Below are 16,386 nucleotides of genomic sequence, written 5' to 3'. Positions count from 1 at the left end.
TCCAAAATAGTACATGTACATTATTTAAAAAATAAAATACTACTAGTAGGTTAATATTGAATAAAAGTAGTCTTGCCCCATTTTATACTCTCCTCTCTTGATTTCTACTTTGAGATTACCGTGTTCATATCTTTTTAGTTGATTGGTTATTCTGATAAATGTTCTCTGTTTATATTGCTATTTCTTGATCTCTCTCTTTCTTTCTCTCCCTCCCTCCCTCCCTCTCTCCCTCCCTCCCTCCCTCCCTCTCTCCCTCTCTCTCTGCCTCCCTCTCTCCCTCCCTCTCTCCCTCCCTTCTTCCTTTCTTTCTTTCTCCAAAATAAGATTATATTTTGACAGCCATTTGAAAGTTGGTGAGTAGGAAAGAGATCTAAGACTCAATGGATGTAGATTGCAAATTCATATTCTGTCCAATCCCTAACAATGGTCTCTGTCTTGCCAAAAAGTTGCTTTTGTTGGTAATTCTATTTTTAGCTTCCTGGGGAGCTCTTGCCATAAGAAGAGCTCTCTCTTTCTTTCTTTCTTTCTTTCTTTCTTTCTTTCTTTCTTTCTTTCTTTCTTTCTTTCTTTCTTTCTTTCTTTCTTTCTTTCCTTCCTTCCTTCCTTCCTTCCTTCCTTCCTTCCTTCCTTCCTTCCTTCCTTCCTTCCTTCCTTCCTTCCTTCCTTCCTTTCTATAGTAGAGCTTTATTTTGAGGAAACAGTGTGTGTCTTGGAAATGGGTATTTAAAAAACAAAACAAAGGTAGATCTAATATGTTTAACAAAGTGGGGGACTCCGCTAGTGGTGAAGTGGAAAGGTCCTGTAGTATTTCCTAATCATCTTGCTGCAACCAGAAATCCACATGTGGAGATGGCATCCAAGAATACGGTCCTATACAGAGTTGTTCTGCTTTGCATCTTAAATACTAATCATTGTTCCTCCTGTTAAAGCTCGTGCAGCACACAGCTCCGCCTCTGGACCTCGGTCTTAGAAAGAGGCTCTGTAAACCTCGGCGGTTTTAATGTTGACAGCAAAGCCATAATTTATTGGAAAGTGGTTTTCATTTTCTTCCCTGTCATTGAAGTCTGTCACACATAATGTCACTAAGTGAATGTTGTCATCTTGTCTGAGATGACTTACTAAGAAGTTTTTGTGACAACTACCTATCATCACTGAAGCCACCCACAAGGTACACTTCCAGCTTTCCACATTGAGCATGGTCGGTAAAGGATTTTACGGAGTTCATGATAAAGGGGACCTCAGCTTTGGTGTCGGTTTTATCACAATGTGTCAAGCAGGTAGCCCTATTACCTGCGTGCTTCTGGACCACAGTGTGACAAATGCTGGCATCTTCGGAACCCAGAATAGAGATGGAGCCATTCTTAGGGGAGGCCACCGCAAGCTCTTTGCAGAACATACAGAAGGCCCTTGGGGTCCCACGTGTTAAACAGGCTGACATCTGAGAAGTCTGGCTCTTTCCTCCAGAAGTGAGGAGCAGAGGCCGAGGTCCCCAGCAGACTGCTGCAGCCAAACTCACCACCCCTTCACCAGCAGTGGCATAGTGGAGGTGCCGCAAGGGCAGGGGCAGGCCCAGGCTCAGGTCCAGGGAGATGGGGGCCTCCCCAGCTGTGGGCCGCTCATCCTGATTTTTCAATTTTATATATTATTTATTAGCCTCCTTCTCCTCTTCTTCTTTAATTCAATATAGGTATAACATTTGATTGTATTAACATTCAATATTTACATTTTTATAATAGCAAATATTATTCACAGATCACTCAAGAATATTCTATGACTGCATTCATTTTCTTTTGTTTTTTTTTTGTAGTTAGTGTCTAATGTTTCATGGAATTAATGTCTAATGTTATAATTTGTTTCATTTTGCTCTGTATCTCTTGTTAATCTCCACTCTACAGAGAACATTTCTCAATTTCTTTAAACATAGTACCTATTTCACCAGCTTTATTTTCGTCTTGGAGACATCTTTCTTGGATCATTTTGGTTGATTTCAAAATTTTAGTTGTTTTCGATTAGTGGGAGGTGCCTATGAAACACCTGTATGGAGATGTGTAGTAAGCAATTAAAAGGAACTGAGGAGTGAGTTTTCTTCCCTAGGCAAGTATTTGTTAATTATGAATATATAAGCTTGGACGTAATAGAGGTCATGAGTGTATATGTACTCACCCAGAGAGAAGGTATGGATGAAGAAGAGATTTTTACACAGAGGAGAAAATCTAAATGTATACTGACAGTTAAGGAACTGGAAGTAAAATATCTATAAACTAGGCTGATAGGACCTAGGCAAGAATATTAAGGGAAAATCAAGAAAATGCTGAGCAACTTGTAGCCAAGGCAAACAAAGTGGACACCTGTATAAAAATAGTGTTAGGTGATAAGTTTTGTTGTTTTTAGCAGCATGCAAGTCACTGATCAAACTACATTAGGTGTAATTATGAGGGATAATTAATGTTTGGGTAATTATAAAATAGGAAAAAAATATGATCATACTAATGAAATACTAATGAAGAATTAGAAAAGGAAGAGTTTGGAGATACAGGGAGGAGTGGAGAAAATAAACAGAGTGAATAACAAAGAAAAGGATGGATATTACTAAAAAAAAATCTAGAACTGAAATATGTACTGTAATAAAAGAAGAAACAGAGGGAAATATCATAGAATACCACTACACAAAAATAATAGACAACAACAAAAAGGCAAAGAAACAATGGAGACACAGTCTTACCAGAAAACTAAAGATAGAATAATAGAAAATCCTCATACATCAATAATCACCTAAATGTAAATGGACTGAACTCACCAATTGAAAGGCATAGAGTAGCAGATTGGATCAAAAAACTAAACCCAACCATATGCTGTGTCTAAGAGACAAATCTCAGCTACAAGGACGAGCATAGACTCAAAGTGAAAGGGTGGAAATTGATACTCCAAGCAAATGGTATCCAGAGAAAATCAGGTATAGCCATAATGATATCAGATGAAACAGACTTCAGGGTGAAAAAGGGAACTAGAGACAGAGATGGAAATTTCATAATGGTAAAGGGGACTATACAACAAGAAGACATAACAGTCATCCATATTTATGTCCCCAATCAGGGCGCACCAAAATATACCAAGCAAACTACTAACAGAACTAAAGGGAGAAATTGACCAAAACACTACATACATAGTATGATTATACTACATACATTATAATTATAGTATACATACATAGTATGATTATACTATGGGACCTAAATACATCATTGACAGTATGGATAGATCATCTAAACACAAAAAATAGTGAAATAGCAGCCCTAAATAACACATTAGATGAAATGGACATAATTGACATATATAGAACACTTCATCCTAAAACATCAGACTATACATTTTTTTCTAATGTACATGGAACATTCTCAAGGATAGACCATATATTGGGACTAGCCTCAGCAAATTTAAGAAGATTGAAATCATACCAAGCATATTCTCTGATCACAAGGTTTTGAAATTGGATATCAACTGCAAAAAGAAAGCAGGAAAAAACACAAATACATGGGGTTAAACAACATACTTTTAAAGAACAATCAGGTCAAAGAAGAAATAAGAGGAGAGATCCAAAGATGCATAAAAACAAATGACAATGAAAATACATCCTACCAAAATTTTTGGGATGCAGCAAAAGCAGTTTTAAGAGGGAAATTTATATCATTACATGCCTATCTCAAGAAACAAGAAAAATCCCACATAAATAACATCACATTACATCTTAAAGAACTAGAAAAAGAAGAACAAATGAAACCCAAGGTCAGCAGAAGAAAGGAAATAATAAAAATCAGAGCAGAACTAAATGAAATAGAGAACAAAAAGACAATAGAAAAAATTAATGAAACAAAGAACTGGTTCTTTGAAAAGATTAATGAAGTTGACAAACACTTGGCTGGAATCACTAAGATAAAAAGAGAGAAGACAGTAATTAACAAAATCAGAAATGAAAAAGGGAAAGTTATCACAGATACCACAGAAATACAAAGGATCATCCAAGAATACTATGAAGGACTATAGGCCACCAAATTCAAAAACCTAGAAGAAATGGACAAGTTCTTAGAAATATATAACCTTCCTAGGCTATATGAACCATGAAGATTTGGAAAATCTAAACAGACCGATCACCAGTAACGAAATTGAATCGGTCCTCCAAAATCTTCCCAAAAGCAAAAGTCCGGGACCAGGTGGTTTCAATAGTGCATTCTACCAAACCTTCAAAGAGGATCTAATACCAATCCTGCTGAAACTCTTCCAAAAAATTGAAGAAGAGACGCTACTACCTAACTCATTTTATGAGGCCAACATTACCCTGATACCAAAACCTGGTAAGGACAACACAAAGAAAGAAAACTACAGACCAATATCTCTGATGAGTACAGATACAAAAATCCTAAACAAAATTCTAGCAAATCGAATACAACAATGCATTAAAAAGATTATTCACCACGACCAAGTGGGGTTCATCCCTGGGGCACAAGGATGGTCAACATCCACAAATCCATCAATGTGATACATCACATAAACAAAATAAAGGACAAAAATCATATGATTATATTAATTGATGCAGGAAAAGCAGTTGACAAGATACAACATCCATTTGTGATTAAAACACTTAATAAAATAGGTATAGAAGGAAAATACCTTAACATAATAAAGGCCATCTATAACAAGCCCTCAGTTAATCTCATAATTAATGGTGAAAAACTGAAGCCCTTTGCTCTATATTCCGGAACACGACAGGGCTGTCCCCTGTCACCTTTGCTTTTCAACATAGTATTGGAAGTCCTCGCCAGAGCCATCAGGCAAGAGAAAGAAATAAAAGGCATCCAAATTGGGAATGAAAAAGTTAAATTGTCACTCTTTGCTGATGACATGATGCTGTATATAAAAAACCATAAAGACTCCACCAAAAAGCTATTAGAAACAATCAACGAATATAGTAATGTGGCCTGTGACAAAATCAAGGTACAAAAGTCCATTGCATTCCTATATACTAACAATGAAATCTCAGAGAAAGAAATACAAAAACTAATTCCTTTTGCAATTACAGACAAAATAATAAAGTAGCTAGGAATAAACTTAACCAAGGATGTGAAAGACCTATATGCTGAAAACTACAAAACATTTTTAAAAGAAATTGAAGAAGACACAAAGAAATGGAAAGACATTCCATGCTCATGGATTCGAAAAATAAACATAGTTAAAATGGCCATATTACCCAAAGCAATATACAGATTTAATGCAATCCCCATCAAAATCCCAATGGCATTTTTTAAAGAAATAGAACAAAAAATCATCAAATTTGTTTGGAACCACAAAGGACCCCGAATAGCCAAAGCAATCTTAAGAGAAAAGAACAATTCTGGAGGTATAGCACTCCCTGACTTTAGGTTGTACTACAGGGCTACAATAATTAAAATAGCATGGTCTGGCAGAAAACCAAACACATAGACCAATGGAATACAATTGAGAACCCAGAATTAAAACCACATAAATATGGACAGACAATTTTTGACAAAGAAGCAAAAAACATACAATGGAGAAAAGACAGCCTCTTCAATAAATGATGCTGGGAGAATTGGATAGCCCCTTGCAAAAGAATAAAACTGTTCTTCTATCTGTTACCATGTTCCAGAATTAATTCAAAATGGATCAAAGACTTAAGCATAAGACCTGACACAATAAACTGCATAGAAGAAAACAGAGGTACTAAACTTATGGACCTTGGGTTCAAAGAGCATTTTATGAATTTGACTCCAAAGGCAAGGGAAGTGAAAGCTAAAATAAATGAATGGACCTATATTAAACTTAAAAGCTTCTGCACAGCAAAAGCAACCATCAACAAAATAAAGAGAAAACCAACTGAATGGGAGAAGATTTTTGCAAACAGTGCCTCTGATAAAGGCCTAATATCCAAAATATACAAAGAACTTATGCAACTCAACAACAATAAAACAAACAACCCAATTAAAAAATGGGCAGAGGACCTGAAGAGACATTTCTCCAAAGAGGCCATACAAATGGCAAATAGACATATGGAAAAATGCTCAACATCACTAATCATCAGAGAAATGCAAATAAAAACCACAATGAGATATCACCTCACCCCAGTCAGAATGGCTATCATCAATAAGACAAATAGTAACAAGTATTGGAGAGGCTGTGGAGAAAAAGGAACACTGATACACTGTTGTGGGAATTCAAACTGGTGCAGCTGCTATGGAAGGTTTAGAGGTATGTAGAGGTTCCTCATAAAATTACAAATAGAATTACCATATGACCTAGCAAGCCCTCTTCTGGGTATCTACCCAAGAAATCTGAAAACATTTATACATAAAGACACATGTGCTCCAATGTTCATTGCATCTTTATTTATTGTGGCGAAGACATGGAAAGAACCAAAATGTCCTTCGATAGATGAATGCATAAAGAAGTTGTGATATATACACAATGGAATACTATTCGATGGTAAGAAGAGATGAAATAGGATCGTTTGTGATAACATGGATGGATCTTGAGATTATAATGCTAAGCGAAATAAGTCAGACAGAAAAAGCAGAGAACCATGTGATTTCACTGATATGTGGTATATGAACCAAGAACAACAAAAGAACAAGACAAACAAATGAGAAACAAAAACTGATAGACACTGACAATAGTGTTTACCAGAGGGTAAGGGTGGGGTGGTTGATGAGGGTAAAGGGGGATCATATATAAGATGATGGAAGGAGAACTGACTCTGGGTGGTGAACACACAATGAGATTTATAGATGATGTAATACAGAATTGTACACCTGAAATCTCGGTAACTTTACTAACAATTGTCACCCCAATAAACTTTAATTAAAAAAAGAAAAAAGAAAAGGATGGTTATTAATGCTTGTAGCTTTGTCGGTTTGTGGTTAGAAGGAGTTCCTTGTTATCATGTCTGATTAAAAAACACACACACAAAAAACAAACAAACAAACAAAAAAAGCTAGAATGAGTCCAGTTGAGATTTAGGGCCAATAGGGTAGTTTTATGAAGAATGAGAAAGTAATTTAAGAGGAACTATTTGTATATTCAGGGAGTATAGAAGGATCAATTTGATGTTGATGAGCACCTTTATAGTTGAATCAGTCTATCTAGTTCTAGGTATTTTATAAGATGAAGCTGCAGAGAAGACAGACACTTTTGTTCATCAAAAGTAAGGTTTTATTGGGTGTAGTGAAGGAAGGGAAAATGAAGAAAGGACCCTGAGAATATTGACAGAAGGGTCCAAAATTGTTAGAATTACTAAGGATCAAAATCAATGAGATCGATAGTCATTAAGATTAAAAGAGGTAAAGTAGAAGGGTCAGTATCTTAGGTGTCTTCATGTGGTTGAAGAATTGGTATAATCGGGAATGATTAAACAAATGAAATTGGAGGATAAGAGGCTATGCTCGATAAGTGAAATGGGTGAATACATTATTTCAGAGGAGAAACTGAACTAGGTGATGAAAATATGCATGATGCTTATGGAATGTCGTACTGAAGTGGTGTTGAGACAGTGAAATAACTGATTAGATAGGTTGGTGAATTCATCTTATACATGAACATTAAGAGCATCCAGGTTGATTGGAGACTATAAAAGAGATCATGAAGTTCCAGGCATTGTATCATCAAATGGCATGGTCCTCAAATATGTAATGGTCTAGGAGGAAGAGAGAGGAGATGATAAACCTGGGATCCAGATTCTGAGGCATATGTAAATGAATAAACAAACATGCTGCTCATGAGAGTGCTCAATTAGAGCTGTTGTGATTCAGGACTGTATTAATCAGACTAGGCTAGGTTAAGCTGCTGGAACAGAGCTAGATCTCAAGAGTTTACATACCAAAAACTTAACACAGAAAAGTCACTGTCATATTGAGTGACTCTCTAGGACAGTTGTCCTCCATGGGGTGTCTCAATATTCCTGAATATTTTCATATTATGCTACCTGCATATCAAGATAAGCTTTCACAAGTACCACAATAAAGGAAGCAAATATAAAGAGTTACATATTGGCTTTTAAATACTCCTCCAAAGAGATGCAGTATCACTTCTGCTTACATTTCATTGGACACTTTGGTCAATGTTGCTCAAGCAGTAGTTTGCTTTAATCAGAAGTGTCTGGATCCTGATGGTAACTACTTTGAGCACCTCTTGTAATTGCAGAGGTCAAACGTGACTTGTATTCATTTTTTGTTATCAGTATATATTGAGTATTACAATTTTAATGGTTTTCCTTTCTTAAAATGTGTATGCACTTTTTTTTTTGGCACTCTCTGTGAGGGTGCCAAGGAGAAGAAAATAAGAAACATTGATGAATATTAATCATCCCTACTTCAAGTGGTATGCAAAAATTTCAGTTAAAACATATAATAAAAAATAAATTTATTAAAGATGTGAAAGATTTTGGAAAGTCTGTTAATCATGAAATGCAGGTTCTAGGGTGCATAGTAGATGGAATTTGAGAGGAGCAGTGAAAGACTGTGTTATAGGAGATAAGAACTTATCAGATATAGGATGAATGTATGAGAAATACAAATGTTATAGGGGCCTACGTTAGGGTGTTGGTTTAGAAATTTAGGAATTAAAGGCAAGAAAGGATCAGCAAGAAAAGGATCAGTCATCACTTTTCTGAAGATCAAATGTTCTGTCTTCTCAAATTTGTGTACTGAGGTTGGTGTCATGAGCTTCAAGGGATGGAGAGATCCATTGCAAATGTTGTAATGCATAGGAGTTTGAGTGGGAAGTTTTTAGTATAGTTTACAGGAGTGATATAACTGGTAGCTCAGCCATTGTTTAGTCTCATAATTTTTTTAAAAAATAATAATTTCTTATGTTTCAGTTAGAGTTGACATACAATATTAGTTTCAGGGGTACAACACAGTGATTAGACATTTAAATAACTTACAGAGTGATCACTCCAATAAGTCAAGTACCCATCTGACACCATACATAGTTATTACAATATTATAGACTATATTTGCCATGCTGTACTTTATATCCCTATGACTGTTTTTATAAACAGCAAATTGCACATCTTAATCCCTTCCCATTTTTCACCCATCCCTCAACACTTTTCCAACCCGACAACCATCAAAATGTTCTCTCTCTCTCTATCTATGAGTTTGTTTCTGTTTTGTTTGTTCATTTATTTTGTTTTTTAAATTCCACAATTAAGTGAAATAATATGGTATTTGTCTTTCTCTGTCTGACTTATTTCACTTAGCATAATACCCATCCATGTTGTTGGATGTAAGATTTCACTCTTTTGTATGGCTAAGTAATATTTCATTATATATATGTACCACATGTTCTTCAGTTATCTTTTGATGGACATTTAGGTTGCTTTTATATCTTGGCTATTGTAAATAATGCTGCATTGAACATAGGGATGCAGATATCTTTCAAATTAGTGTTTTGGATTTCATTGGATGAATACCCAGAACTGGAATTGCTGGGTCATAGGTAATTCTATTTTTAATTTTCCGAGGAATCTCCATACTGTTTTCCATAGTGGCTGCACCAATTTGCAATCCCACCAACTGTGCGTGAAGGTTCCCTTTTCTCCACATTTTCACCAACATTTGTTGTTTGTTGATTTATTGATAATAGCGTTTTTGTCAGGTGTGAGGTGACATCTCATTGTGGTTTTAATTTGTATTTCTCTGATGATTAGTGACATTGAGCGTCTCTTCATATGTCTATTGGCTATGTGTAGGTCCTCTTTGTAGCAATGTCTATTCAGGTCCTCTAACCATTTTTTAATTGGAGTGTGTGTGTGTGTGTGTGTGTGTGTGTGTGTGTGTGTGTGTGTTAAGCTGTATAAGTTTAAGTTTTGGGTATTAACCATTTATCGGATGTGTCATTGGCAAACCTCTTTTCCCATTCAGTAGGTTGTCTTTTCATTTTGTTGATGGTTTTCTTTGCTGTGCAAACACTTTTTAGTTTGATGTTGTCCCATTTGTTTATTTTTCCTTTGTTTCCCTTGCCCAAGGAGATCTATGGAAAAATGATATTACTAAGAGCATTATCAAAGAGTTTACTGCCTATGTTTTCTTCTAAGAGTTTTATGGTTTCAGCTTTTTATAGTTAAGTCTTTATTGCATTTTGAGTTTATTCTTATATATGGTGTAAGAAGGTGGTCTAGTTTCATTTTTTGCATGTATCTGTCCAGTTTTCCCAACACCATCTATGGAAAAGACTGTTTTTAAGCCATTGTTTATTCTTGCCTCCTTTGTGATAAATTAATTGACAATATAGGCATGTGTTTATTTCTGGGCTCTCTATGCTGTTCCATTGATCTATGTATTTGTTTTTATGTCAGTACCATATTATTTTGATAACTATAGCTTTGTAGTATAGTCTGACACTGGGTAGCTTGATAACCTCCAACTTTGTTTTTTTTTTTAACCTCAAGATTGCTGTGCCTATTTGAGGTCTTTTGTGGTTCCATATAAAATTTAAGATTATTCTAGTTCTATGAAAAATGCCATTGGTATTTTGATAGGGATTACATTGAATCTATAGACTGCTTTGAGTAGTATGGACATTTTAATGATGTTAATTCTTCCTATCCATGAGCATGGTATATATCCTTCACGATTTTTAACTGACACACATGAGTGTAGGACCAGCCTGTTCTGTGCCTCTGCCTCTCCTACTAATCTTAACCTGACTTCTCCTGTATACCCTTTGTTATAAGAGTTCTATTCAACTAGACTTCGGGTGAGTCTCAATGATGTTTTTTCTGTAATTTAGTTGTAGTTTTGATGCAGTTGTGGAAGGAGGCGATCACAGCATTTACTTTTTCTGCCATCTTGACCAGAAATCCCATTCTCATAATATTTCTGGCTTTATTTCTATTCTGTATTTTAAAATTCACTTTTCATATTCATTTAAAAACACACTATCATTCATTTATTTTTACTTCATTATTTTGAAGTTCAGTCTTTCACTTTTATAATTTTTATCTGAACATTAATTTTCTCTATTCTCCATTTTCATTTTTTCTTTATTGTTCTTGTAGATCTTGGTCCTGCTTCCTAGAAGAACTTATTTTCTCCTGTTTCCAGTTATCCTGGGGAAGTTCTATTCTTGAGTAAATGAAGAGCAAAGTATATTGGCAAATCTTAGTTTGATGAGATAAATAGACATATGAAAATAAAAAGACATGAATCATGTAGGAGGGCCAAGTACTAAACAATTAGAATATAGGATATTACTCTTTTAAATCAATCTAGCCTCAGTTGTAAGATTTTTGGTTTGAAAATACATTTCATGACAAGTTTATGCTTAAGAAAAGAAATGTAAGAAAAGTTGTATGAGTCATAAATCATGATATTATCAGCTAAGTCCTTGAGAATCAATATTGCCCTACAATTCTAAAGATAATTGTATACGGCCTACCCTACACTTAATTTAGTATTTCAGAATTTCTATAGTGATTTTCAACTGTGACAATGTGCTATTTTGAGACTGACACTTGTTAAATGTTAAAATAGAGACTATGTGAAAATCAAATGGCTTCTAAACTGTACCAATTTTCAATACGCATTGATAAAAAATAATTTGTCGTAAAATCCATTAGAATAATGGATGCAAATAACTTGTGACACTAATTTTTTTTATATATTCACTTTAGTTTTGTTAACCTGTAACCCATTATCAGTCACCCTAATGGTACAACACATTAAAAAACTCCTGCTGATTAGGTATAACATTATGGTTAGCAGTGAAAGTGAAGCTCAGAAGGATACAAGGCAGTTTAATAAAGTGCCTTGTGCTTCTGAAGTGCCTCTATAGCTCACAGAAGTATAGAACTGTTTCCTGCTCAATAGCCTGAAGTCTGTGAATTCAGAAATTTTTTTAAGTTGTGTGCGTGTGTGTGTTATATGCCATTGAGTCAACGCTAACTTTTGGAGACCCCATGAATGAGTGCTGTGTACAATGTCCTGTCTTCAGCAGCCCTGCTCAGCTTCTTGTAGACTCATGTCTATGACTGTTTTTATAGAGTCAAGCCATCTCATATTTGGTTTTCCTCTTTTCCTCCCTTCTTCTATTTCCCCCAGCATTACTGTCTTTTCCAAAAAAAACACCCCTGCTTTCTCATGATGTACCTTCTCATGAAATTACAAGGGAAAAAATGGTGGAAATTAATTGAATTCAGTTGTATTTTCAGATTTGAAACCAATTTAATATTACTGCCTAAATGGAAATGACTAGAATTAATAATTGGTAGCACATCAAATTGGTAAGAGGCTCTTGGAAAAGGGGTACATAGCTTATAATACATAAACTTCCACCTAAGTACCTCAAAGTGTTCAGGAGTTAGGATACTTGGGTTTCAGTTCTAGCTCTGCCACTGATGAGTTAGGAGACTTGTTGAATCTTCATGTATCACACCAGGGAGCCATGTGATAACTACAGCCTTTCTATCAACACTTTTTGTGCTTTTATTCCAGGTGAAACACACACAGAGCTGGGCTTTCTGCTAGTCAGAGTGATTTGAAAACATATCTGATCATTTTTCTTTCCCTCTCTTTTCCCTTCCCTTTTCTTCTTCCTTACCTTTCCGTTTCTTGTTGTTTGATTCTCTAACTTTCTTCTTCTAAAAAGATTTATTGAACAAGTACTTTATGCTAGGCATTGTGCTAGCCTATGACCATTGCATTTATTTCTGAAGAAAAAGCATATCATTGAACATTTATGACACCACTTTTAGTTACTTTATAAGGTAGATGGCATCTCTCTTTCTCTTTCTCTCTCTCTCTCTCTCTCTCTCTCTCACACACACACACACACACACACACACACACACACACACACACTTATGCACAGAAACAGAATTAAAGGCAGAGCCCTGCTGTTTCTACGATGCAATCTTGCATGATTTATGGGAGTATATTATAATAAGAGATTGTTGCTCAGTCTGCAAGGTAAAGGAATTTATGTAGGACTGGCTTCATATTTGGTAGTTAAAACAATGACAAAGGATATCATTAATCATCTTATCTTCATTTGAATAGTCATTAAAGATGCTATCTGAAGTGCCTGCCACATTCCTAGGTGCACAGTGGGCCCGGTGACTACACTTAAACACAATTACTCCGTGGCTTATAACTATACACCACGCTGCTCCGACAGCTGCTGCAGAGCCCCACTCAAACATGCAGTGCTTCATCATTAGTTGTAAGCTATGGGGGTTTCGCTATGATGTGCATCACATTTGTACTCAGAAGCTTGTTTATTACTCATAATTCTGTGCTTCTACTTTAGGTTCATTATGACTTGGAGGAGTTCTAGAAATTTATGTCATTTATGTGAGATCCAGATTCCCTAAATAGGGAACATTGTTTTAGGTTCAGTTTTGGATACTGATTTACTTCTTAAAAAGGCCTTTACTCTTTTTTTTTCTTTAAATTATCTTTATATTACTGGAATCTGTTTTGCCCCAGCAGCAGAATTTAGGGACAGTGTTTTGCATTGTGCTTTAATGAAAATGCTACGTTCTACGGACACTTTCCTTTAATCAGTTATGGTATTAATATATAATTAACAGAGTTATTAGCAGTTCACCGTACTGTATTCAACCCTGCAAAACTGTATGATTAATTGCACACTGTGTGCTCACTTTTGTGTATCTGGCCAAGTTCCTAGGTGAGTGGCTTCTTGGTTTTGGATACTGTCTTTTGTCTGCTGTCTTGGAAAATGGAAGAGATGAAAAAGACCAGGGAGTTTTCTTCTGGGCCCTAGTCTTTTGTCAGGCCCTGTCGCTCTGCGCTGCTCGCTGGTCCAGCTTGGAGATTGCCCAGGACATACAGGTTGGGAAGGGATGCAGTGGTGCTTTAACTGATTTCTTGTGGCATGAATGTGAGGACTAGCAAAGCAATCCATGGCTTTGAGAACTTGCCAGCAAGCTGTTTGTGAATAAAATACAAATGACACTGAAGACAATAGCATTTCCTAAATGTTTATTATTTCTTTACATATATTACTTTATTTAACACACATACACCACACATACACAAACCTTGTGACAGATGTAGGATCTTGATCTCCATTTTGCAAATAAGGCAATTGAGGCACTTGCAGTTTGAACAACTTGACCACAGTCAGCATGTAGTAAGTCTTGGCACAGGGATTTGAACACAGGCAGGCAGAGAAAGCTGCAGCAACTCCGAACATTGTTCAGAGGCACACAAGTGTTCCTTCCCTGCTCCTTCTTTTCTGCCTTCTGTTGTTCTGCTTGTCTGCGTCCATTTTGCAGTCTGCTGCCTGTGTTGCTGCTTCTCTTGTCCTATGATTTTCTTCTGCCCCATTTATGTTGTGTTGGGTCATAGTTCCAGGTCGGACCTCAGGACTAAGACTATTACTTGCCCATTTAACACCTTTGTTTGAATTAGAAAAGATTCCCTTAAGTCAAAATGTTTTGCATGATTTTACAACCTGAAGAGTCCTCTGTGACAGCACGGCTGGCTGAGCGCACACATCCACTCTCTTGTCCGCTCATGCCCGTGTAACTTCGCTGTACATACCATTAGCACTGCGCACATTCTTGACATCCCCTCTACCACCCACTGCCCAGCCCCTTTTGACGATTAGGAACTGGGTTCTGAGACCTCACAGGCAGGTGGGGTCTGGCAACAGCTCAGCTATGTGCCTGAGACTGTGTGTATGCATGCACGTGTGCACACGTGTGTGTACATGTGTGCGAGATCTCAAGTGTGCACAGCTTTAAGGGCCAGCGCTTATGCAGGAGGGTTTATTTCCTCTTCCCAAGACTCACTGGAAGCCTCACAATCTTTACTCCTGCTCTCACACATTCACGTAATTCAGCAAGGTGTGGAGAAGGTGGTACGTTTGAGTGGTGCTCTGCTGGAATGTCTACATGCAAACCCTACATGCCCTCCCTTTGGGGAATTTTCCCCGTGTGCAGCCCAGAGGACAACATCTGTGGCCTGATGTTTTTAGAGGCTTAAATATCATATTCTCGTTTTTTTTTTTTTATTCTTTTTTTTATTTATTTATTGGGGTGACAATTGTTAATGAAATTACATAATTTCAGGTGTACAATTCTGTATTACATCATCTATAAATCCCATTGTGTGTTCACCACCCAGAGTCAGTTCTCCTTCCATCACCATATATTTCATATACTCTTAAAATGTGATATTGTCATTCTCCTCGTTATTGTCATAAAGAATTCAGTTTAGGTAGCAGCTATATATGCACCGCATCATTTGATTTCCGAAACAACCCTGTAGCATAGGGGTGATCCTCATTTTACAGATGAGAAGATTGAGGCCCAGAGAGGAGTCATGAGTCTCCTACAGGTACACAACTAGTGAACTGTGGAGCACTGGTTGAGACCCAGGTTAATTTGACACCAAAGCTTGTGCTTTAAAAACCTGTACAAAGCTGCCTCCCAATAGTATTATTAAAATAATGTACACAAACTTCCATTTAAATTCTGTTTGCACAAATTCCCGGGAAGATTTTCTTTCTTGTATTTTTTTTTCAGTCTGAGAGAGAGGGTGACTAGTTCTTCCATTTCCCCAAAATACGTCAATAGAAATATAGGATGAAGGCAATCATACATTACCAAATAAAAAACAGCAGCTATTATGCTCTGAACATTAACCCCTCATTTGAAAGAAAGCGATTATGCTTTGTTAATAAACAGAAACATCTTATTGAGTGTAAAACTTTTTAACTTATGTCTTCCTCATGACAGAATGTCATTGTGTCTGGATAACATGTGTTAACTGAAGCTGTACTCATAACAATCCCCTTTGCAATTTATCTGTTGCCCGTAGTCTCTTCACAATATCTTATCACCCTGCTCAGCAACCTTCAATGACATATTCCATATTATACACAAATGTGCAACCTAAATGTTTTTATTTATTATTACTATATTCGTGTGAGTTATAAAAAATCTCCCACACTCATCTTGTAGTAAGACAAAGAGTATCAGCTTTGTCTTAAGTGGGTGCTTTTCCTGTCACCTTTGAATCTTTACATTCTATTCACCTATTCTAGTTTTTCTTTACTAACCCAGATGTGCTTCTAATTGCACCATCAACTAATATTGAAGCCACTCATGTCTTAAACTAAAACCCATTTAAAACCCAGAAGTCCACGTATAATTAAAAGTTATTGAAACAGTAATAAGGAAAAGGATAAAGCCCAAATTAATTCAATTGATATTTATTGAACACCACACGTATGGTAGAGTGTGCTAAGTATTATGTGAGGAAGAATAAGTAAATGAGCAGGGGGTGAGGTCAGGTGTGGAAGTGCTGACTTCTGTGATTAAGCTCTGGAAGAAACCATAAATCATGGAGG

General features: G+C 36.3%; 1 pseudogene across 1 annotated transcript; it reads right to left on the bottom strand.

Annotated features, from left to right (window-relative positions):
• Positions 1 to 811: 811 nt before the first annotated feature.
• Positions 812 to 10,855, bottom strand: LOC308499209 (protein N-terminal asparagine amidohydrolase-like; annotated as a pseudogene). The gene is made up of 2 exons: positions 10,844 to 10,855; positions 812 to 1,500 (listed from the first exon to the last, which is right to left on the bottom strand). The product of its transcript is annotated as a protein N-terminal asparagine amidohydrolase-like (transcript).
• Positions 10,856 to 16,386: the final 5,531 nt, after the last annotated feature.

This window comes from Rhinolophus hipposideros, assembly GCF_964194185.1.
Source record: "Rhinolophus hipposideros genome assembly, chromosome: 1".
NCBI lineage: Eukaryota > Metazoa > Chordata > Mammalia > Chiroptera > Rhinolophidae > Rhinolophus > Rhinolophus hipposideros.
The sequence above is the reverse complement of the archived record's forward strand: the minus strand, read 5'-3'. Positions and strand labels throughout refer to the sequence as shown.